This window comes from Mesoplodon mirus, assembly GCF_964341445.2.
Source record: "Mesoplodon mirus genome assembly, contig: SUPER_7_unloc_1, whole genome shotgun sequence".
Lineage (NCBI taxonomy): Eukaryota > Metazoa > Chordata > Mammalia > Artiodactyla > Ziphiidae > Mesoplodon > Mesoplodon mirus.
The window spans coordinates 5391344-5415176 of record NW_028295815.1 but is presented as its reverse complement, the minus strand read 5'-3'; positions in this window follow the sequence as shown (position 1 = coordinate 5415176).

Below are 23833 nucleotides of genomic sequence, written 5' to 3'. Positions count from 1 at the left end.
ACGCAAGGGTCAGTGCCAGCGTATGGGCCATGAGTAGGCTATGGAGTGGAGGTTAGGTGTAGGGCTGGTGGTGGGTTTCCGTTCCGGGCTACGGTTAGGGTTAGGAAATGGCAAGGCTTAGGGCACAGTTGAGGGTCCGCAAACGTGGGAGGGTCAGGCTACGTGCTGACGCACTGGTCAGTGCCAGCGTAAGGTCCAGGAGTAGCCTACGGCTTGGGGGTAAGTTGTAGGGCTGGTGGTGGGTTTCCCTTCCTGGCTAGGATTAGGGTTAGGGAACGGCAAGGCTTAGGGCACAGGTGAGGGTACAGAAACGTGGGAGGGTCAGGCTATGTGCTGATGCACGGGTCAGTGCCAGCGTACGGGCAAGGAGTAGGCTACGGCTTGGGGGTAAGTTGTAGGGCTGGTGGTGGGTTTCCGTTCCGGGCTTGGGTTAGGGTTAGGGAACGGCAAGGCTTAGGGCACAGTTGAGGTTACGGAAACGTGGGAGGGTCAGGCTACATGCTGACGCACGGGTCAGTGCCAGCGTATGGGCCAGCAGTAGGCTACGGCGTAGGGTAAAGTGTAGGGCTGGTGGTGGGTTTCCGTTCCGGGCTAGGGTTAGGGTTAGGGAACAGCAAGGCTTAGGGCAGAGGTGAGGGTACTGAAACATGGGAGTGTCAGGCTACGTGGTGATGCACGGGTCAGTGCCAGCGTACCAGCCAGGAGTAGGCTACGGCTTGGGGGTTAGCTGTAGGGCTGGTGGTGGGTTACCTTTCAGGGCTAGGGTTAGGGTTAGGGAACGGCAAGGCTTTGGGCACAGGTGAGGGTACGAAAACGTGGGAGGGTGAGGCTACATGCTGACGCACGGGTCAGTGCCAGCGTATGGGCCATGAATAGGCTATGGCGTGGAGGTTAGGTGTAGGGCTGGTGGTTTGTTTCCGTTCCGGGCTAGGGTTAGGGTTAGGGAACGGCAAGGCTTAGGGCCCAGGTGAGGGTACGGAAACGTGTGGGGGTCAGACTACATGCTGACGCACGGGTCAGTGCCAGCGTACGGGCCAGAAGTCGGCTACGGTGTAGGGAAAGGTTTCAGGCTGGTGGTGGGTTTACGTTCTGGGCTAGGGTTAGGGTTAGGGAACTGCAAGGCTTAGGGCACAGGTGAGGGTACGGAAACGTGGGAGGGTCAGGCTACGTGCTGATGCACGTGTCAGTGCCAGCGTACCGTCCAGGAGTAGGCTATGGCTTGGGGGTAAGCTGTAGGGCTGGTGGTGTGTTTCCGTTCCGGGCTAGGGTTAGCGTTAGGGTATGGCAAGGCTTAGGGCACAGGTGAGGTTACGGAAACGTGGGAGGGTCAGGCTACATGCTGACGCACGGGTCAGTGCCAGCGTACCTGCCAAGAGTAGGCTACGGCTTGGGGGTTAGTTGTAGGGCTGGTGGTGGGTTTCCGTTCCGGGCTCGGGTTAGGGTTAGGGAACAGCAAGGCTTAGGGCACAGGTGAGGGTATGGAAATGTGAGAAGGTCAGGCTACGTGCTGACGCATGTGTCAGTGCCAGCGTACAGGCCAGGAGTAGGCTACGGCGTAGGGTAAGGTGTAGGGCTGGTGGTGGGTTTCCTTTCCGGGCTAGGTTTAGGGTTAGGGAATGGCAAGACTTAGGGCACAGGTGAGGGTACGGAAACGTGGTAGGGTCAGGCTACGTGCTGACGCATGGGTCAGTGCCAGCGTTCGGGCCAGGAGTAGGCTACGGCGTAGGGTAAGGTGTAGGACTGGTGGTGTTTTTCCATTCCGGGCTAGGGTTAGTGTTAGGGAACGGCAAGGCTTCGGGCCCCGGTGTGGGTACGGAAATGTGGGGTGGTCAGATTACATGCTGACGCACAGGTCAGTGCCAGCGTACGGGCCAGGAGTAGGCTACGGAGAAGGGAAAGGTTTAGGGCTGGTGGTGGGTTTCCGTTCCGGGCTAGGGTTAGGGTTAGGGAACGGCAATGCTTAGGGCACAGGTGAGGGTACAGAAACGTGGGACGGTCAGGCTACGTGCTGACGCACGGATCAGTGTCAGCGTACGTGCTAGGAGTAGGCTACGGCGTAGGGTAAGGTGTAGGGCTGGGGGTGGTTTTCTGTTCCGGGCTACGGTTAGTGTTAGGGAACAGCAAGGCTTAGGGCACAGGTGAGAGTACGGTAACGTGGGAGGGTCAGGCTACGTGCTGACGCACGGGCCAGTGCCAGCGTACCGGCCAGGATTAGGCTACGGCTTGGAGGTTAGGTGTAGGGCTGGTGGTGGGTTTCCGTTCCAGGCTAGGGTTAGTGTTAGGGAACAGCAAAGCTTAGGGCACAGGGGAGGGTACGGAAACGTGGGAGGGTCAGTCTACATGCTGACGCATGGGTCAGTGCCAGCGTACGGGCGAGGAGTAGGCTATGGCTTGGGGGTTAGGTGTAGGGCTTGTGGTGTGTTTCCCTTCCGTACTAGTGTTAGGGTTAAAGAACGGCAAGGCTTAGGGCACAGGTGACGTTACGGTAATGTGGGAAGGTCAGGCTACGTGCTGACGCACATGTCAGTGCCAGCGTATGGACCAGGAGTAGGCTACGGCTTGGGGGTAAGGTTTAGGGCTGGTGGTGGGTTTCCGTTGGTGGCTAGGTTTAGAGTTAGGGAACGGCAAGGCTTAGGGCACAGGTGAGGGTACGGAAACTTTGGCGGGTCAGGCTACATGCTGACGCATGGGTCAGTGCCAGCGTACCGGCCAGGAGTAGGCTACGGCTTGTGGGTAAGGTTTAGGGCTGGTGGTGGGTTTCCGTTCTGGGCTAGGGTTAGAGTTAGGGAACGGCAAGGCTTAGGGCAGAGGTGACGGTACGGTAACATGGGAGGGTCAGGCTACGTGCTGAAGCACATGTCAGTGCCCGCGTACGGGCCAGGTGTAGGCTACGTCATAGGGTAAGGTTTAGGGCTGGTGGTCTGTTTCCGTTCCGGGCTAGGGTTAGGGTTACGGAACGGCAAGACTTAGGGCACAGGTGAGGGTACAGAAACGTGGGAGGGTCAGGCTACATGCTGACGCAAGGTTCAGTGCCACTGTACAAGCTAGGAGTATGCTACGGCGTAGGTTAAGGTGTAGGGCTGGTGGTGGGTTTCCGTTCAGGGCTAGGGTTAGGGTTAGGGAACGTCAAGGCTTAGGGCACAGGTGAGGGTACGGAAACATGGGAGGGTCAGGCTACGTACTGACGCACGGGTCAGTGCCAGCGTATGGCCAGGAGTAGGCTACGGCGTAGTGTAAAGTGTAGGGCTGGTTGTGGGTTTCCGTTCCGGGCTACGTTTAGGGTTAGGGAACGGCAAAGCTTAGGGCACATGTGAGGGTACGGAAACGTGGGAGGTTCAGGCTACGTGCTGACGCACGGGTCAGTGCCAGTGTATGGGCCAGGAGGAGGCTACAGCTTGTGGGTAAGTTTTAGAGCTGGTGGTGGGTTTCCGTTCGGGGCTAGGGTTAGGGTTAGGGAACGGCAAGGCTTACGGCACAGGTAAGTGTACGGAAACGTGGGAGGGTCAGGCTACATGCTGACGCACGGGTCAGTGCCAGCTTACGGGCCAGGAGTAGGCTACGGCGTAGGGTATGGTGTAGGGCTGGTGGTGGGTTTCCATTTAGGGCTAGGGTTAGGGTTAGGGAACGGCAAGGCTTAGGGCACAGGTGAGGGTACGGAAACGAGGGAGGGTCAGGCTACGTGCTGACGCACGGGTCTGTGCCAGCGTACGGGTCAGGAGTAGGCTACGGCTTGTGGCTAAGCTATAGGGCTGGTGGTGGCTTTCGGTTCCGGGGTAGGGTTAGGGTTAGAGAACGGCAAGGCTTAGGGCACAGGTGAGGGTACGGAAACGTGGGAGGGTCAGGCTACGTGCTGACGCATGGGTCAGTGCCCGCGTACGGGACAGGTGTAGGCTACAGCATAGTGTAAGTTGTAGGGCTGGTGGTGGGTTTCCGTTCCGGGCTAGGGTTAGGGTTAGGGAACGGCAAGGCGTAGGGCACAGGTGAGGGTACGGAAACGTGGGAGGGGCACGCTACGTGCTGACGCACGGGTCAGTGCCAGCATATTGTCCAGGAGTTGGCTACGGCTTGGGGGTAAGGTGTAGGGCTGGTGGTGGGTTTCCGTTCCGGGCTAGGTTTAGGGTTATGGAACGGCAAGGCTTAGGGCACGGGTGAGGGTACGGAAACGAGGGAGGGTCAGGCTACTTGCTGATGCTCGGGTTAGTGCCACCGAACGGGCCAGGAGTAGGCTACGGCTTGGGGGTAAGGTGCAGGGCTGGTGGTGGGTTTCCGTTCCGGGCTAGGGTTAGGGTTACGGAACGGCAAGGCTTAGGGCACAGGTGAGGGTACGGAAACGTGGGAGGGTCAGGCTACATGCTGACGCAAGGGTCAGTGCCACCGTACAGGCCAAGAGTAGGCTACGGCGTAGGGTAATGTGTAGGGCTGGAGGTGGGTTTCCGTTACGGGCTAGGGTTAGGGTTAGGGAACGGCAAGGCTTAGGGCACAGGTTAGGGTACAGAAACGTGGGAGAGTCAGGCTACGTGCTGACGCACGTGTCAGTGCCAGCGTACCGGCCAGGAGTAGGCTACGGCTTCGGGGTTAGGTGTAGGGCTGGTGGTGGGTTTCCGTTCCGGGCTAGGGTTAGGGTGAGGGAACGGCAAGGCTTAGTGCACAGGTGAGGGTACGGAAACGTGGGAGGGTCAGGATACGTGCTGACGCACGGGTCAGTGCCAGCGTACCGGCCAGGAGTAGGCTATGGCTTCGGGGTTATGTGTAGGGCTGGTGGTGGGTTTCCGTTCAGGGCTAGGTTTAGGGTTAGGGAACGGCAAGGCTTAGGGCACAGGTGAGGGTCCGCAAATGTGGGAGGGTCAGGCTTCGTGCTGACGCACGGGTCTAAGCCAGCGTACGGGCCAGGTGTAGGCTACGGCTTGGGGGTAATTTGTAGGGCTGGTGGTGGGTTTCCATTCCGGGTTAGGGTTAGGGTTAGGGAACGGCAAGGCTTAGGGCACAGGTGAGGGTACGGAAACGTGGGAGGGTCAGGCTACATGCTGACGCACGTGTCAGTGCCAGCGTATGGGCCAGGAATAGGCTATGGCTTGGGGGTAAGCTATAGGGCTGGTGGTGTGTTTCCTTTTCGGAATAGGGTTAGGGTTAGGGAACGGCAAGGCTTAGGGCACAGGTGAGGGTACGGAAACTTGTGAGGGTCAGGCTACGTGCTGACGCGCGGGTTAGTGCCAGCGTACGGGCCAGGAGTAGGCTACGGCGTAGGGTAATGTGTAGGGCTGGTGGTGGGTTTCCGTTCCTCGCTAGGGTTAGGGTGAGGGAACGGCAAGGCTTAGGACACAGGTGAGGGTACGGAAACGTGGGAGTGTCAGGCTACGTGATGACGCACGTGTCTGTGCCAGCGTACAGCCCAGGAGTAGGCTACGGCGTAGGGTAATGTCTAGGGATTGTGGTGGGTTTCCGTTCCTGGCTAGGGTTAGGGTTAGGGAACGTCAAGGCTTAAGGCACAGGTGAGGGTACGGAAACGTGGGAGGGTCAGGCTACGTACTGATGCATGGGTCAGTGAGAGCGTACGGGCCAGGAATAGGCTACGGTGTAGGGTAACGTGTAGGGCTGTTGGTGGGTTTTCATTGCGGTGTACGGTTAGGGTTAGTGAACGGCAAGGCTTAGGGCACAGGTGAGGGAACGGAAACGTGGGAGGGTCAGGCTACGTGCTGACGCGCGGGTCAGTGCCAGCGTAGGGGCAAGGAGTAGGCTACGGTGTAGGGTAAGGTCTAGGGCTGGTGGTGGGTTTCCGTTCCGGGCTAGGGTTAGTGTTAGGGAACGGCAAGGCTTAGGGCACAGGTGAGGGTACAGAAAATTTGGAGGTTCAGGCTACGTGCTAAAGCATGTGTCAGTGCCAGCGTATGGGCCAGGAGTAGGCTACGTCATAGAGGAAGGTGTATGGCTGGTGGTGGGTTTCCGTTCTGGGCTAGGGTTAGGGATAGGGAACGGCAAGGCTTAGGGCACAGGTGAGGGTACGGAAACGTGGGAGGGTCAGGCTACATGCTGACGCAAGGGTCACTGCCACCGTACAGGCCAGGAGTAGGCTACGGCATAGGTTAAGGTGTAGGGCTGGTGGTGGGTTTCCATTGGGGGCTAGGGTAAGCGTTAGGGAATGTCAAGGCTTAGGGCACAGGTGAGGGTACGGAAACGTGGGAGGGTCTGGCTACGTACTGATGCACAGGTCAGTGCCAGCGTACGGGCCAGGAGTAGGCTACGGCGTAGGGTAAGGTGTAGGGCTGGTGGTGGGTTTCCGTTCCGGGCTACGGTTAGGGTTAGGGAACGGCAAAGCTTAGGGCACATGTGATGGTACGGAAACGTGGGCGGGTCAGGCTACGTGCTGACGCACGAGTCAGTGCCAGTGTACGGTCCAGGAGTAGGCTACGGCTTGTGGGTAATTTGTAGGGCTGGTGGTGGGTTTCCATTCCGGGTTAGGGTTAGGGTTAGGGAACGGCAAGGCTTAGGGCACAGGTGAGGGTACGGAAACGTGGGAGGGTCAGGCTACATGCTGACGCACGTGTCAGTGCCAGCGTATGGGCCAGGAATAGGCTATGGCTTGGGGGTAAGCTATAGGGCTGGTGGTGTGTTTCCTTTTCGGAATAGGGTTAGGGTTAGGGAACGGCAAGGCTTAGGGCACAGGTGAGGGTACGGAAACTTGTGAGGGTCAGGCTACGTGCTGACGCGCGGGTTAGTGCCAGCGTACGGGCCAGGAGTAGGCTACGGCGTAGGGTAATGTGTAGGGCTGGTGGTGGGTTTCCGTTCCTCGCTAGGGTTAGGGTGAGGGAACGGCAAGGCTTAGGACACAGGTGAGGGTACGGAAACGTGGGAGTGTCAGGCTACGTGATGACGCACGTGTCTGTGCCAGCGTACAGCCCAGGAGTAGGCTACGGCGTAGGGTAATGTCTAGGGATTGTGGTGGGTTTCCGTTCCTGGCTAGAGTTAGGGTTAGGGAACGTCAAGGCTTAAGGCACAGGTGAGGGTACGGAAACGTGGGAGGGTCAGGCTACGTACTGATGCATGGGTCAGTGAGAGCGTACGGGCCAGGAATAGGCTACGGTGTAGGGTAACGTGTAGGGCTGTTGGTGGGTTTTCATTGCGGTGTACGGTTAGGGTTAGTGAACGGCAAGGCTTAGGGCACAGGTGAGGGAACGGAAACGTGGGAGGGTCAGGCTACGTGCTGACGCGCGGGTCAGTGCCAGCGTAGGGGCAAGGAGTAGGCTACGGTGTAGGGTAAGGTCTAGGGCTGGTGGTGGGTTTCCGTTCCGGGCTAGGGTTAGTGTTAGGGAACGGCAAGGCTTAGGGCACAGGTGAGGGTACAGAAAATTTGGAGGTTCAGGCTACGTGCTAAAGCATGTGTCAGTGCCAGCGTATGGGCCAGGAGTAGGCTACGTCATAGAGGAAGGTGTATGGCTGGTGGTGGGTTTCCGTTCTGGGCTAGGGTTAGGGATAGGGAACGGCAAGGCTTAGGGCACAGGTGAGGGTACGGAAACGTGGGAGGGTCAGGCTACATGCTGACGCAAGGGTCACTGCCACCGTACAGGCCAGGAGTAGGCTACGGCATAGGTTAAGGTGTAGGGCTGGTGGTGGGTTTCCATTGGGGGCTAGGGTAAGCGTTAGGGAATGTCAAGGCTTAGGGCACAGGTGAGGGTACGGAAACGTGGGAGGGTCTGGCTACGTACTGATGCACAGGTCAGTGCCAGCGTACGGGCCAGGAGTAGGCTACGGCGTAGGGTAAGGTGTAGGGCTGGTGGTGGGTTTCCGTTCCGGGCTACGGTTAGGGTTAGGGAACGGCAAAGCTTAGGGCACATGTGATGGTACGGAAACGTGGGCGGGTCAGGCTACGTGCTGACGCACGAGTCAGTGCCAGTGTACGGTCCAGGAGTAGGCTACGGCTTGTGGGTAAGGTTTAGGGCTGGTGGTGGGTTTCCGTTGCGGGCTCGGGTTAGGGTTAGGGAACGGCAAGGCTTATGGCACAGGTGAGGGTACGGAAACGTGGGAGGGTCAGGCTACGTGCTGACGCACCGGTCAGTGCCAGCATACGGGCCAGGAGTAGGCTACGGCTTGGGGGTACTGTGTAGAGCTGGTGGTGGGTTTCCGTTCCGGGCTAGTGTCAGGGTTAGGGAACGGCCAGGCTTAGGGCCCAGTTGAGGGTTCGGAAACGTAGGAGGGTGAGGCTACTTGCTGATGCACGTGTCAGTGCCAGAGTACGGGCCAGGTTTAGTCTACGGCTTGGGGTTAAAGGGTAGGGCTGGTGGTGGGTTTCCGTTCCGGGCTTGGGTTAGGGTTACGGAATGGCAAGGCTTAGTCCTCAGGTGAGGGTACGAAAAAGTGGGAGGGTCTGGCTACGTGCTGACGCACGGGTCAGTGCCAGCGTACAGGCCAGGAGTAGGCTACGGCGTAGGGTAAGGTGTAGGGCTGATGGTGGGTTTCCGTTCCGGGCTAGGGTTAGTGTTAGGGAACGGCAAGGCTTAGGGCACAGGTGAGGGTACGGAAACGTGGGAGCGTCAGGCTACGTGCTGACGGATGGGCCAGTGCCAGCGTACAGGCCAGGAGTAGGCTATGTCGTAGGGTAAGGTCTAGGGCTGGTGGTGGGTTTCCGTTCCGGGCTAGGGTTAGGGTTAGGGAACGGCAAGGCTTAGGGCACAGGTGAGGGTATGGAAACGTGGGAGGGTCAGGCTGCGTGCTGACGCACGGGTCAGTGCCATCGTACCGGCCAGGAGTAGGCCACTGGTTGGGGGTTAGGTGTAGGGCTGGTGGTGGGTTTCCGTTCTGGGCTAGGGTTAGTGTTAGGGAACAGCAAGGCTTAGGGCACAGTTGAGGATACAGAAACGTGGGAGGGTCAGGCTACATGCTGACGCACGGGTCAGTGCCAGCGTATGGGCCAGGAGTAGGCTACGGCGTAGGGTAAAGTGTAGGGCTGGTGGTGGGTTTCCGTTCCGGGCTAGGGTTAGGGTTAGGGAACAGCAAGGCTTAGGGCAGAGGTGAGGGTACTGAAACATGGGAGTGTCAGGCTACGTGGTGATGCACGGGTCAGTGCCAGCGTACCAGCCAGGAGTAGGCTACGGCTTGGGGGTTAGCTGTAGGGCTGGTGGTGGGTTACCTTTCAGGGCTAGGGTTAGGGTTAGGGAACGGCAAGGCTTTGGGCACAGCTGAGGGTACGAAAACGTGGGAGGGTGAGGCTACATGCTGACGCACGGGTCAGTGCCAGAGTATGGGCCATGAGTAGGCTATGGCGTGGAGGTTAGGTGTAGGGCTGGTGGTGGGTTTCCGTTCCGTACTAGGGTTAAGGTAAGGGAACGGCAAGGCTTAGGGCACAGGTGAGGGTACGGAAACGTGGGAAGGTCAGGCTACGTGCTGACGCACGTGTCAGTGCCAGCGTACGGGCCAGGATTAGGCTACGGCATAGGGTAAGGTGTAGGGCTGGTGGTGGGTTTCCGTTCCAGGCTACGGTTAGGGTTAGGGAATGGCAAGACTTAGGGCACAGGTGAGGGTACGGAAACGTGGTAGGGTCAGGCTACGAGCTGACGCACGGGTCAGTGCCAGCGTTCGGGCCAGGTGTAGGCTACGGCGTAGGGTAAAGTTTAGGGCTGGTGGTGGGTTTCCGTTCCGGGCTAGGGTTAGGGTTAGGGAACGGCAAGGCTTAGGGCCCAGGTGAGGATACGGAAACGTGTCGGGGTCAGACTACATGCTGACGCACGGGTCAGTGCCATCGTACGGGCCAGAAGTAGGCTACGGTGTAGGGAAAGGTTTCAGGCTGGTGGTGGGTTTCCGTTCCGGGCTAGGGTTAGGGTTAGGGAACTGCAATGCGTAGGGCACAGGTGAGGGTACGGAAACGTGGGAGTGTCAGGCTACGTGCTGATGCACGTGTCAGTGCCAGCGTACCGTCCAGGAGTAGGCTATGGCTTGGGGGTAAGCTGTAGGGCTGGTGGTGTGTTTCCGTTCCGGGCTAGGGTTAGCGTTAGGGTACGGCAAGGCTTAGGGCACAGGTGAGGTTACGGAAACGTGGGAGGGTCAGGCTACGTGCTGACGCACGGGTCAGTGCCAGCGTACCTGCCAAGAGTAGGCTACGGCTTGGGGCTTAGTTGTAGGGCTGGTGGTGGGTTTCTGTTCGGGGCTAGGGTTTGGGTTAGGGAACGGCAAGGCTTAGGGCACAGGTGAGGGTACGGAAATGTGAGAAGGTCAGGCTACGTGCTGACGCACGTGTCAGTGCCAGCGTACAGGCCAGGAGTAGGCTATGGCGTAGGGTAAGGTGTAGGGCTGGTGGTGGGTTTCCTTTCCGGGCTAGGTTTAGGGTTAGGGAACGGCAAGACTTAGGGCACAGGTGAGGGTACGGAAACGTGGTAGGGTCAGGCTACGTGCTGACGCATGGGTCAGTGCCAGCGTTCGGGCCAGGAGTAGGCTACGGCGTAGGGTAAGGTGTAGGACTGGTGGTGTTTTTCCATTCCGGGCTAGGGTTAGTGTTAGGGAACGGCAAGGCTTCGGGCCCCGGTGTGGGTACGGAAATGTGGGGTGGTCAGATTACATGCTGACGCACAGGTCAGTGCCAGCGTACGGGCCAGGATTAGGCTACGGAGAAGGGAAAGGTTTAGGGCTGGTGGTGGGTTTCCGTTCCGGGCTAGGGTTAGGGTTAGGGAACGGCAATGCTTAGGGCACAGGTGAGGGTACAGAAACGTGGGAGGGTCAGGCTACGTGCTGACGCACGGATCAGTGTCAGCATACGTGCTAGGAGTAGGCTACGGCGTAGGGTAATGTGTAGCGCTGGGGGTGGTTTTCTGTTCCGGGCTACGGTTAGTGTTAGGGAACAGCAAGGCTTAGGGCACAGGTGAGAGTACGGTAACGTGGGAGGGTCAGGCTACGTGCTGACGCACGGGCCAGTGCCAGCGTACCGGCCAGGAGTAGGCTACGGCTTGGAGGTTAGGTGTAGGGCTGGTGGTGGGTTTCCGTTCCAGGCTAGGGTTAGTGTTAGGGAACAGCAAAGCTTAGGGCACAGGGGAGGGTACGGAAACGTGGGAGGGTCAGTCTACATGCTGACGCATGGGTCAGTGCCAGCGTACGGGCGAGGAGTAGGCTATGGCTTGGGGGTTAGGTGTAGGGCTTGTGGTGTGTTTCCCTTCCGTACTAGTGTTAGGGTTAAAGAACGGCAACGCTTAGGGCACAGGTGACGTTACGGTAATGTGGGAAGGTCAGGCTACGTGCTGACGCACATGTCAGTGCCAGCGTATGGACCAGGAGTAGGCTACGGCTTGGGGGTAAGGTTTAGGGCTGGTGGTGGGTTTCCGTTGGTGGCTAGGTTTAGAGTTAGGGAACGGCAAGGCTTAGGGCACAGGTGAGGGTACGGAAACTTTGGCGGGTCAGGCTACATGCTGACGCATGGGTCAGTGCCAGCGTACCGGCCAGGAGTAGGCTACGGCTTGTGGGTAAGGTTTAGGGCTGGTGGTGGGTTTCCGTTCCGGGCTAGGGTTAGAGTTAGGGAACGGCAAGGCTTAGGGCAGAGGTGACGGTACGGTAACATGGGAGGGTCAGGCTACGTGCTGAAGCACATGTCAGTGCCCGCGTACGGGCCAGGTGTAGGCTACGTCATAGGGTAAGGTTTAGGGCTGGTGGTCTGTTTCCGTTCCGGGCTAGGGTTAGGGTTACGGAACGGCAAGACTTAGGGCACAGGTGAGGGTACGGAAACGTGGGAGGGTCAGGCTACATGCTGACGCAAGGTTCAGTGCCACCGTACAAGCTAGGAGTATGCTACGGCGTAGGTTAAGGTGTAGGGCTGGTGGTGGGTTTCCGTTCAGGGCTAGGGTTAGGGTTAGGGAACGTCAAGGCTTAGGGCACAGGTGAGGGTACGGAAACATGGGAGGGTCAGGCTACGTACTGACGCACGGGTCAGTGCCAGCGTACGGCCAGGAGTAGGCTACGACGTAGGGTAAAGTGTAGGGCTGGTGGTGGGTTTCCGTTCCGGGCTACGTTTAGGGTTAGGGAACGGCAAAGCTTAGGGCACATGTGAGGGTACGGAAACGTGGGAGGTTCAGGCTACGTGCTGACGCACGGGTCAGTGCCAGTGTATGGGCCAGGAGGAGGCTACAGCTTGTGGGTAAGGTTTAGAGCTGGTGGTGGGTTTCCGTTCGGGGCTAGGGTTAGGGTTAGGGAACGGCAAGGCTTACGGCACAGGTAAGTGTACGGAAACGTGGGAGGGTCAGGCTACATGCTGACGCACGGGTCAGTGCCAGCGTACGGGCCAGGAGTAGGCTACGGCGTAGGGTATGGTGTAGGGCTGGTGGTGGGTTTCCATTTAGGGCTAGGGTTAGGGTTAGGGAACGGCAAGGCTTAGGGCACAGGTGAGGGTACGGAAACGAGGGAGGGTCAGGCTACGTGCTGATGCACGGGTCTGTGCCAGCGTACGGGTCAGGAGTAGGCTACGGCTTGTGGCTAAGCTATAGGGCTGGTGGTGGCTTTCGGTTCCGGGGTAGGGTTAGGGTTAGAGAACGGCAAGGCTTAGGGCACAGGTGAGGGTACGGAAACGTGGGAGGGTCAGGCTACGTGCTGACGCATGGGTCAGTGCCCGCGTACGGGACAGGTGTAGGCTACAGCATAGTGTAAGTTGTAGGGCTGGTGGTGGGTTTCCGTTCCGGGCTAGGGTTAGGGTTAGGGAACGGCAAGGCGTAGGGCACAGGTGAGGGTACGGAAACGTGGGAGGGGCACGCTACGTGCTGACGAACGGGTCAGTGCCAGCATATTGTCCAGGAGTTGGCTACGGCTTGGGGGTAAGGTGTAGGGCTGGTGGAGGATTTCCGTTCCGGGCTAGGTTTAGGGTTATGGAACGGCAAGGCTTAGGGCACGGGTGAGGGTACGGAAACGAGGGAGGGTCAAGCTACTTGCTGATGCTCGGGTTAGTGCCACCGAACGGGCCAGGAGTAGGCTACGGCTTGGGGGTAAGGTGCAGGGCTGGTGGTGGGTTTCCGTTCCGGGCTAGGGTTAGGGTTACGGAACGGCAAGGCTTAGGGCACAGGTGAGGGTACGGAAACGTGGGAGGGTCAGGCTACATGCTGACGCAAGGGTCAGTGCCACCGTACAGGCCAAGAGTAGGCTACGGCGTAGGGTAATGTGTAGGGCTGGAGGTTGGTTTCCGTTACGGGCTAGGGTTAGGGTTAGGGAACGGCAAGGCTTAGGGCACAGGTTAGGGTACAGAAACGTGGGAGAGTCAGGCTACGTGCTGACGCACGTGTCAGTGCCAGCGTACCGGCCAGGAGTAGGCTACGGCTTCGGGGTTAGGTGTAGGGCTGGTGGTGGTTTTCCGTTCCGGGCTAGGTTTAGGGTTAGGGAACGGCAAGGCTTAGTGCACAGGTGAGGGTACGGAAACGTGGGAGGGTCAGGATACGTGCTGACGCACGGGTCAGTGCCAGCGTACCGGCCAGGAGTAGGCTACGGCTTCGGGGTTAGGTGTAGGGCTGGTGGTGGGTTTCCGTTCAGGGCTAGGTTTACGGTTAGGGAACGGCAAGGCTTAGAGCACAGGTGAGGGTCCGCAAATGTGGGAGGGTCAGGCTTCGTGCCGACGCACGGGTCTAAGCCAGCGTACGGGCCAGGTGTAGGCTACGGCTTGGGGGTAAGTTGTAGGGCTGGTGGTGGGTTTCCATTCCGGGTTAGGGTTAGGGTTAGGGAACGGCAAGGCTTAGGGCACAGGTGAGGGTACGAAAACGTGGGAGGGTCAGGCTACATGCTGACGCACGTGTCAGTGCCAGCGTACGGGCCAGGAATAGGCTATGGCTTGGGGGTTAGCTATAGGGCTGGTGGTGTGTTTCCTTTTCGGAATAGGGTTAGGGTTAGGGAACGGCAAGGCTTAGGGCACAGGTGAGGGTACGGAAACGTGTGAGGGTCAGGCTACGTGCTGACGCGCGGGTTAGTGCCAGCGTACGGGCCAGGAGTAGGCTACGGCGTAGGGTAATGTGTAGGGCTGGTGGTGGGTTTCCGTTCTTCGCTAGGGTTAGGGTGAGGGAACGGCAAGGCTTAGGACACAGGTGAGGGTACGGAAACGTGGGAGTGTCAGGCTACGTGATGACGCACGTGTCAGTGCCAGCGTACAGCCCAGGAGTAGGCTACGGCGTAGGGTAATGTCTAGGGATTGTGGTGGGTTTCCGTTCCTGGCTAGGGTTAGGGTTAGGGAACGTCAAGGCTTAAGGCACAGGTGAGGGTACGGAAACGTGGGAGGGTCAGGCTACGTACTGATGCATGGGTCAGTGAGAGCGTACGGGTCAGGAATAGGCTACGGTGTAGGGTAACGTGTAGGGCTGTTGGTGGGTTTTCATTGCGGTGAACGGTTAGGGTTAGGGAACGGCAAGGCTTAGGGCACAGGTGAGGGAACGGAAACGTGGGAGGGTCAGGCTACGTGCTGACGCACGGGTCAGTGCCAGCGTACGGGCAAGGAGTAGGCTACGGTGTAGGGTAAGGTCTAGGGCTGGTGGTGGGTTTCCGTTCCGGGCTAGGGTTAGTGTTAGGGAACGGCAAGGCTTAGGGCACAGGTGAGGGTACAGAAAATTTGGAGGTTCAGGCTACGTGCTAAAGCATGTGTCAGTGCCAGCGTATGGGCCAGGAGTAGGCTACGTCATAGAGGAAGGTGTATGGCTGGTGGTGGGTTTCCGTTCTGGGCTAGGGTTAGGGATAGGGAACGGCAAGGCTTAGGGCACAGGTGAGGGTACGGAAACGTGGGAGGGTCAGGCTACATGCTGACGCAAGGGTCACTGCCACCGTACAGGCCAGGAGTAGGCTACGACATAGGTTAAGGTGTAGGGCTGGTGGTGGGTTTCCATTGGGGGCTAGGGTAAGCGTTAGGGAACGTCAAGGCTTAGGGCACAGGTGAGGGTACGGAAACGTGGGAGGGTCTGGCTACGTACTGACGCACAGGTCAGTGCCAGCGTACGGGCCAGGAGTAGGCTACGGCGTAGGTTAAGGTGTAGGGCTGGTGGTGGGTTTCCGTTCCGGGCTACGGTTAGGGTTAGGGAACGGCAAAGCTTAGGGCACATGTGATGGTACGGAAACGTGGGCAGGTCAGGCTACGTGCTGACGCACGAGTCAGTGCCAGTGTACGGTCCAGGAGTAGGCTACGGCTTGTGGGTATGGTTTAGTGCTGGTGGTGGGTTTCCGTTGCGGGCTAGGGTTAGGGTTAGGGAACGGCAAGGCTTATGGCACAGGTGAGGGTACGGAAACGTGGGAGGGTCAGGCTACGTGCTGACACACCGGTCAGTGCCAGCATACGGGCCAGGAGTAGGCTACGGCTTGGGGGTACTGTGTAGAGCTGGTGGTGGGTTTCTGTTCCGGGCTAGGGTCAGGGTTAGGGAACGGCCAGGCTTAGGGCACAGTTGAGGGTACGGAAACGTAGGAGGGTGAGGCTACTTGCTGACGCACGTGTCAGTGCCAGAGTACGGGCCAGGTTTAGTCTACGGCTTGGGGTTAAAGTGTAGGTCTGGTGGTGGGTTTCTGTTCCGGGCTTGGGTTAGGGTTACGGAACGGCAAGGCTTAGTCCTCAGGTGAGGGTACGAAAAAGTGGGAGGGTCTGGCTACGTGCTGACGCACGGGTCAGTGCCAGCGTACAGGCCAGGAGTAGGCTACGGCGTAGGGTAAGGTGTAGGGCTGGTGGTGGGTTTCCGTTCCGGGCTAGGGTTAGGGTTAGGGAACGGCAAGGCTTAGGGCACAGGTGAGGGTACGGAAACGTGGGAGCGTCAGGCTACGTGCTGACGGATGGGCCAGTGCCAGCGTACAGGCCAGGAGTAGGCTATGTCGTAGGGTAAGGTCTAGGGCTGGTGGTGGGTTTCCGTTCCGGGCTAGGGTTAGGGTTAGGGAACGGCAAGGCTTAGGGCACAGTTGAGGGTACGGAAACGTGGGAGGGTCAGGCTACGTGCTGACACACCGGTCAGTGCCAGCATACGGGCCAGGAGTAGGCTACGGCTTGGGGGTACTGTGTAGAGCTGGTGGTGGGTTTCTGTTCCGGGCTAGGGTCAGGGTTAGGGAACGGCCAGGCTTAGGGCACAGTTGAGGGTACGGAAACGTAGGAGGGTGAGGCTACTTGCTGACGCATGGGTCAGTGCCAGCGTATGGGCCAGGTTTAGTCTACGGCTTGGGGTTAAAGTGTAGGTCTGGTGGTGGGTTTCCGTTCCGGGCTCGGGTTAGGGTTACGGAACGGCAAGGCTTAGTCCTCAGGTGAGGGTGCGAAAAAGTGGGAGGATCTGGCTACGTGCTGACGCACGGGTCAGTGCCAGCGTACAGGCCAGGAGTAGGCTACGGCGTAGGGTAAGGTGTAGGGCTGGTGGTGGGTTTCCGTTCCGGGCTAGGGTTAGGGTTAGGGAACGGCAAGGCTTAGGGCACAGGTGAGGGTACGGAAACGTGGGAGCGTCAGGCTACGTGCTGACGGATGGGCCAGTGCCAGCGTACAGGCCAGGAGTAGGCTATGTCGTAGGGTAAGGTCTAGGGCTGGTGGTGGGTTTCCGTTCCGGGCTAGGGTTAGGGTTAGGGAACGGCAAGGCTTAGGGCACAGGTGAGGGTATGGAAACGTGGGAGGGTCAGGCTGCGTGCTGACGCACGGCTCAGTGCCATCGTACCGGCCAGGAGTAGGCCACTGGTTGGGGGTTAGGTGTAGGGCTGGTGGTGGGTTTCCGTTCTGGGCTAGGGTTAGTGTTAGGGAACAGCAAGGCTTAGGGCACAGTTGAGGTTACGGAAACGTGGGAGGGTCAGGCTACATGCTGACGCACGGGTCAGTGCCAGCGTATGGGCCAGGAGTAGGCTACGGCGTAGGGTAAAGTGTAGGGCTGGTGGTGGGTTTCCGTTCCGGGCTAGGGTTAGGGTTAGGGAACAGCAAGGCTTAGGGCAGAGGTGAGGGTACTGAAACATGGGAGTGTCAGGCTACGTGGTGATGCATGGGTCAGTGCCAGCGTACCAGCCAGGAGTAGGCTACGGCTTGGGGGTTAGCTGTAGGGCTGGTGGTGGGTTACCTTTCAGGGCTAGGGTTAGGGTTAGGGAACGGCAAGGCTTTGGGCACAGCTGAGGGTACGAAAACGTGGGAGGGTGAGTCTACATGCTGACGCACGGGTCAGTGCCAGCGTATGGGCCATGAGTAGGCTATGGCGTGGAGGTTAGGTGTAGGGCTGGTGGTGGGTATCCGTTCCGTACTAGGGTTAAGGTAAGGGAACGGCAAGGCTTAGGGCACAGGTGAGGGTACGGAAACGTGGGAAGCTCAGGCTACGTGCTGACGCACGTGTCAGTGCCAGCGTACGGGCCAGGATTAGGCTACGGCATAGGGTAAGGTGTAGGGCTGGTGGTGGGTTTCCGTTCCAGGCTACGGTTAGGGTTAGGGAATGGCAAGACTTAGGGCACAGGTGAGGGTACGGAAACGTGGTAGGGTCAGGCTACGAGCTGACGCACGGGTCAGTGCCAGCGTTCGGGCCAGGTGTAGGCTACGGCGTAGGGTAAGGTGTAGGGCTGGTGGTGGGTTTCCGTTCCGGGCTAGGGTTAGGGTTAGGGAACGGCAAGGCTTAGTGCACAGGTGAGGGTACGGAAACGTGGGAGGGTCAGGATACGTGCTGACGCACGGGTCAGTGCCAGCGTACCGGCCAGGAGTAGGCTACGGCTTCGGGGTTAGGTGTAGGGCTGGTGGTGGGTTTCCGTTCAGGGCTAGGTTTAGGGTTAGGGAACGGCAAGGCTTAGGGCACAGGTGAGGGTCCGCAAATGTGGGAGGGTCAGGCTTCGTGCTGACGCACGGGTCTAAGCCAGCGTACCGGCCAGGTGTAGGCTACGGCTTGGGGGTAAGTTGTAGGGCTGGTGGTTGGTTTCCATTCCGGGTTAGGGTTAGGGTTAGGGAACGGCAAGACTTAGGGCACAGGTGAGGGTACGGAAACGTGGGAGGGTCAGGCTACATGCTGACGCACGTGTCAGTGCCAGCGTACAGCCCAGGAGTAGGCTACGGCGTAGGGTAATGTCTAGGGATTGTGGTGGGTTTCCGTTCCTCGCTAGGGTTAGGGTGAGGGAACGTCAAGGCTTAAGGCACAGGTGAGGGTATGGAAACGTGGGAGTGTCAGGCTACGTGATGACGCACGTGTCAGTGCCAGCGTACAGCCCAGGAGTAGGCTACGGCGTAGGGTAATGTCTAGGGATTGTGGTGGGTTTCCGTTCCTGGCTAGGGTTAGGGTTAGGGAACGTCAAGGCTTAAGGCACAGGTGAGGGTACGGAAACGTGGGAGGGTCAGGCTACGTACTGATGCATGGGTCAGTGAGAGCGTACGGGCCAGGAATAGGCTACGGTGTAGGGTAACGTGTAGGGCTGTTGGTGGGTTTTCATTGCGGTGTACGGTTAGGGTTAGGGAACGGCAAGGCTTAGGGCACAGGTGAGGGAACGGAAACGTGGGAGGGTCAGGCTACGTGCTGACGCACGGGTCAGTGCCAGCGTACGGGCAAGGAGTAGGCTACGGTGTAGGGTAAGGTCTAGGGCTGGTGGTGGGTTTCCGTTCCGGGCTAGGGTTAGTGTTAGGGAACGGCAAGGCTTAGGGCACAGGTGAGGGTACAGAAAATTTGGAGGTTCAGGCTACGTGCTAAAGCATGTGTCAGTGCCAGCGTATGGGCCAGGAGTAGGCTACGTCATAGAGGAAGGTGTATGGCTGGTGGTGGGTTTCCGTTCTGGGCTAGGGTTAGGGATAGGGAACGGCAAGGCTTAGGGCACAGGTGAGGGTACGGAAACATGGGAGGGTCAGGCTACATGCTGACGCAAGGGTCACTGCCACCGTACAGGCCAGGAGTAGGCTACGGCATAGGTTAAGGTGTAGGGCTGGTGGTGGTTTTCCATTGGGGGCTAGGGTAAGCGTTAGGGAACGTCAAGGCTTAGGGCACAGGTGAGGGTACGGAAACGTGGGAGGGTCTGGCTACGTACTGACGCACAGGTCAGTGCCAGCGTACGGGCCAGGAGTAGGCTACGGCGTAGGGTAAGGTGTAGGGCTGGTGGTGGGTTTCCGTTCAGGGCTACGGTTAGGGTTAGGGAACGGCAAAGCTTAGGGCACATGTGATGGTACGGAAACGTGGGCAGGTCAGGCTACGTGCTGACGCACGAGTCAGTGCCAGTGTACGGTCCAGGAGTAGGCTACGGCTTGTGGGTAAGGTTTAGGGCTGGTGGTGGGTTTCCGTTGCGGGCTCGGGTTAGGGTTAGGGAACTGCAAGGCTTATGGCACAGGTGAGGGTACGGAAACGTGGGAGGGTCAGGCTACGTGCTGACGCACCGGTCAGTGCCAGCATACGGGCCAGGAGTAGGCTACGGCTTGGGGGTACTGTGTAGAGCTGGTGGTGGGTTTCCGTTCCGGGCTAGGGTTAGGGTGAGGGAACGGCCAGGCTTAGGGCACAGTTGAGGGTACGGAAACGTAGGAGGGTGAGGCTACTTGCTGACGCACGTGTAAGTGCCAGAGTACGGGCCAGGTTTAGTCTACGGCTTGGGGTTAAAGTGTAGGGCTGGTGGTGGGTTTCCGTTCCGGGCTTGGGTTAGGGTTACGGAACGGCAAGGCTTAGTCCTCAGGTGAGGGTACGAAAAAGTGGGAGGGTCTGGCTACGTGCTGACGCACGGGTCAGTGCCAGCGTACAGGCCAGGAGTAGGCTACGGCGTAGGGTAAGGTGTAGGGCTGGTGGTGGGATTCCGTTCCGGGCTAGGGTTAGGGTGAGGGAACGGCAAGGCTTAGGGCACAGGTGAGGGTACGGAAACGTGGGAGCGTCAGGCTACGTGCTGACGGATGGGCCAGTGCCAGCGTACAGGCCAGGAGTAGGCTATGTCGTAGGGTAAGGTCTAGGGCTGGTGGTGGGTTTCCGTTCTGGGCTAGGGTTAGGGTTAGGTAACGGCAAGGCTTAGGGCACAGGTGAGGGTATGGAAACGTGGGAGGGTCAGGCTGCGTGCTGACGCACGGGTCAGTGCCATCGTACCGGCCAGGAGTAGGCCACTGGTTGGGGGTTAGGTGTAGGGCTGGTGGTGGGTTTCCGTTCTGGGCTAGGGTTAGTGTTAGGGAACAGCAAGGCTTAGGGCACAGTTGAGGTTACGGAAACGTGGGAGGGTCAGGCTACATGCTGACGCACGGGTCAGTGCCAGCGTATGGGCCAGGAGTAGGCTACGGCGTAGGGTAAAGTGTAGGGCTGGTGGTGGGTTTCCGTTCCGGGCTAGGGTTAGGGTTAGGGAACAGCAAGGCTTAGGGCAGAGGTGAGGGTACTGAAACATGGGAGTGTCAGGCTACGTGGTGATGCACGGGTCAGTGCCAGCGTACCAGCCAGGAGTAGGCTACGGCTTGGGGGTTAGCTGTAGGGCTGGTGGTGGGTTACCTTTCACGGCTAGGGTTAGGGTTAGGGAACGGCAAGGCTTTGGGCACAGCTGAGGGTACGAAAACGTGGGAGGGTGAGGCTACATGCTGACGCACGGGTCAGTGCCAGCGTATGGGCCATGAGTAGGCTATGGCGTGGAGGTTAGGTGTAGGGCTGGTGGTGGGTTTCCGTTCCGTACTAGGGTTAAGGTAAGGGAACGGCAAGGCTTAGGGCACAGGTGAGGGTACGGAAACGTGGGAGGGTCAGGCTACGTGCTGATGCACGTGTCAGTGCCAGCGTACCGTCCAGGAGTAGGCTATGGCTTGGGGGAAAGCTGTAGGGCTGGTGGTGTGTTTCCGTTCCGGGCTAGGGTTAGCGTTAGGGTACGGCAAGGCTTAGGGCACAGGTGAGGTTACGGAAACGTGGGAGGGTCAGGCTACGTGCTGACGCACGGGTCTGTGCCAGCGTACCTGCCAAGAGTAGGCTACGGCTTGGGGGTTAGTTGTAGGGCTGGTGGTGGGTTTCCGTTCCGGGCTAGGGTTAGGGTTAGGGAACGGCAAGGCTTAGGGCACAGGTGAGGGTACGGAAATGTGAGAAGGTCAGGCTACGTGCTGACGCACGTGTCAGTGCCAGCGTACGGGCCAGGAGTAGGCTACAGCGTAGGGTAAGGTGTAGGGCTGGTGGTGGGTTTCCTTTCCGGGCTAGGTTTAGGGTTAGGGAACGGCAAGACTTAGGGCACAGGTGAGGGTACGGAAACGTGGTAGGGTCAGGCTACGTGCTGACGCATGGGTCAGTGCCAGCGTTCAGGCCAGGAGTAGGCTACGGCGTAGGGTAAGGTGTAGGACTGGTGGTGTTTTTCCATTCCGGGCTAGGGTTAGTGTTAGGGAACGGCAAGGCTTCGGGCCCCGGTGTGGGTACGGAAATGTGGGGTGGTCAGATTACATGCTGACGCACAGGTCAGTGCCAGCGTACGGGCCAGGAGTAGGCTACGGAGAAGGGAAAGGTTTAGGGCTGGTGGTGGGTTTCCGTTCCGGGCTAGGGTTAGGGTTAGGGAACGGCAATGCTTAGGGCACAGGTGAGGGTACAGAAACGTGGGAGGGTCAGGCTACGTGCTGACGCACGGATCAGTGTCAGCGTACGTGCTAGGAGTAGGCTACGGCGTAGGGTAAGGTGTAGGGCTGGGGGTGGTTTTCTGTTCCGGGCTACGGTTAGTGTTAGGGAACAGCAAGGCTTAGGGCACAGGTGAGAGTACGGTAACGTGGGAGGGTCAGGCTACGTGCTGACGCACGGGCCAGTGCCAGCGTACCGGCCAGGAGTAGGCTACGGCTTGGAGGTTAGGTGTAGGGCTGGTGGTGGGTTTCCGTTCCAGGCTAGGGTTAGTGTTAGGGAACAGCAAGGCTTAGGGCACAGTTGAGGTTACGGAAACGTGGGAGGGTCAGGCTACATGCTGACGCACGGGTCAGTGCCAGCGTATGGGCCAGGAGTAGGCTACGGCGTAGGGTAAAGTGTAGGGCTGGTGGTGGGTTTCCGTTCCGGGCTAGGGTTAGGGTTAGGGAACAGCAAGGCTTAGGGCAGAGGTGAGGGTACTGAAACATGGGAGTGTCAGGCTACATGGTGATGCACGGGTCAGTGCCAGCGTACCAGCCAGGAGTAGGCTACGGCTTGGGGGTTAGCTGTAGGGCTGGTGGTGGGTTACCTTTCAGGGCTAGGGTTAGGGTTAGGGAACGGCAAGGCTTTGGGCACAGCTGAGGGTACGAAAACGTGGGAGGGTGAGGCTACATGCTGACGCACGGGTCAGTGCCAGCGTATGGGCCATGAGTAGGCTATGGCGTGGAGGTTAGGTGTAGGGCTGGTGGTGGGTTTCCGTTCCGGGCTACGGTTAGGGTTAGGAAATGGCAAGGCTTAGGGCACAGTTGAGGGTCCGCAAACGTGGGAGGGTCAGGCTACGTGCTGACGCACTGGTCAGTGCCAGCGTAAGGTCCAATAGTAGCCTACGGCTTGGGGGTAAGTTGTAGGGCTGGTGGTGGGTTTCCCTTCCTGGCTAGGATTAGGGTTAGGGAACGGCAAGGCTTAGGGAACAGGGGAGTGTACGGAAACGTGGGAGGGTCAGTCTACATGCTGACGCATGGGTCAGTGCCAGCGTACGGGCGAGGAGTAGGCTATGGCTTGGGGGTTAGGTGTAGGGCTTGTGGTGTGTTTCCCTTCCGTACTAGTGTTAGGGTTAAAGAACGGCAAGGCTTAGGGCACAGGTGACGTTACAGTAATGTGGGAAGGTCAGGCTACGTGCTGACGCACATGTCAGTGCCAGCGTATGGACCAGGAGTAGGCTACGGCTTGGGGGTAAGGTTTAGGGCTGGTGGTGGGTTTCCGTTGGTGGCTAGGTTTAGAGTTAGGGAACGGCAAGGCTTAGGGCACAGGTGAGGGTACGGAAACTTTGGCGCGTCAGGCTACATGCTGACGCATGGGTCAGTGCCAGCGTACTGGCCAGGAGTAGGCTACGGCTTGTGGGTAAGGTTTAGGGCTGGTGTTGGGTTTCCGTTCTGGGCTAGGGTTAGAGTTAGGGAACGGCAAGGCTTAGGGCAGAGGTGACGGTACGGTAACATGGGAGGGTCAGGCTACGTGCTGAAGCACATGTCAGTGCCTGCGTACGGGCCAGGTGTAGGCTACGTCATAGGGTAAGGTTTAGGGCTGGTGGTCTGTTTCCGTTCCGGGCTAGGGTTAGGGTTACGGAACGGCAAGACTTAGGGCACAGGTGAGGGTACGGAAACGTGGGAGGGTCAGGCTACATGCTGACGCAAGGTTCAGTGCCACCGTACAAGCTAGGAGTATGCTACGGCGTAGGTTAAGGTGTAGGGCTGGTGGTGGGTTTCAGTTCAGGGCTAGGGTTAGGGTTAGGGAACGTCAAGGCTTAGGGCACAGGTGAGGGTATGGAAACATGGGAGGGTCAGGCTACGTACTGACGCATGGGTCAGTGCCAGCGTATGGCCAGGAGTAGGCTACGGCGTAGGGTAAAGTGTAGGGCTGGTTGTGGGTTTCCGTTCCGGGCTACGTTTAGGGTTAGGGAACGGCAAAGCTTAGGGCACATGTGAGGGTACGGAAACGTGGGAGGTTCAGGCTACGTGCTGACGCACGGGTCAGTGCCAGTGTATGGGCCAGGAGGAGGCTACAGCTTGTGGGTAAGGTTTAGAGCTGGTGGTGGGTTTCCGTTCGGGGCTAGGGTTAGGGTTAGGGAACGGCAAGGCTTACGGCACAGGTAAGTGTACGGAAACGTGGGAGGGTCAGGCTACATGCTGACGCACGGGTCAGTGCCAGCGTACGGGCCAGGAGTAGGCTACGGCGTAGGGTATGGTGTAGGGCTGGTGGTGGGTTTCCATTTAGGGCTAGGGTTAGGGTTAGGGAACGGCAAGGCTTAGGGCACAGGTGAGGGTACGGAAACGAGGGAGGGTCAGGCTACGTGCTGACGCACGGGTCTGTGCCAGCGTACGGGTCAGGAGTAGGCTACGGCTTGTGGCTAA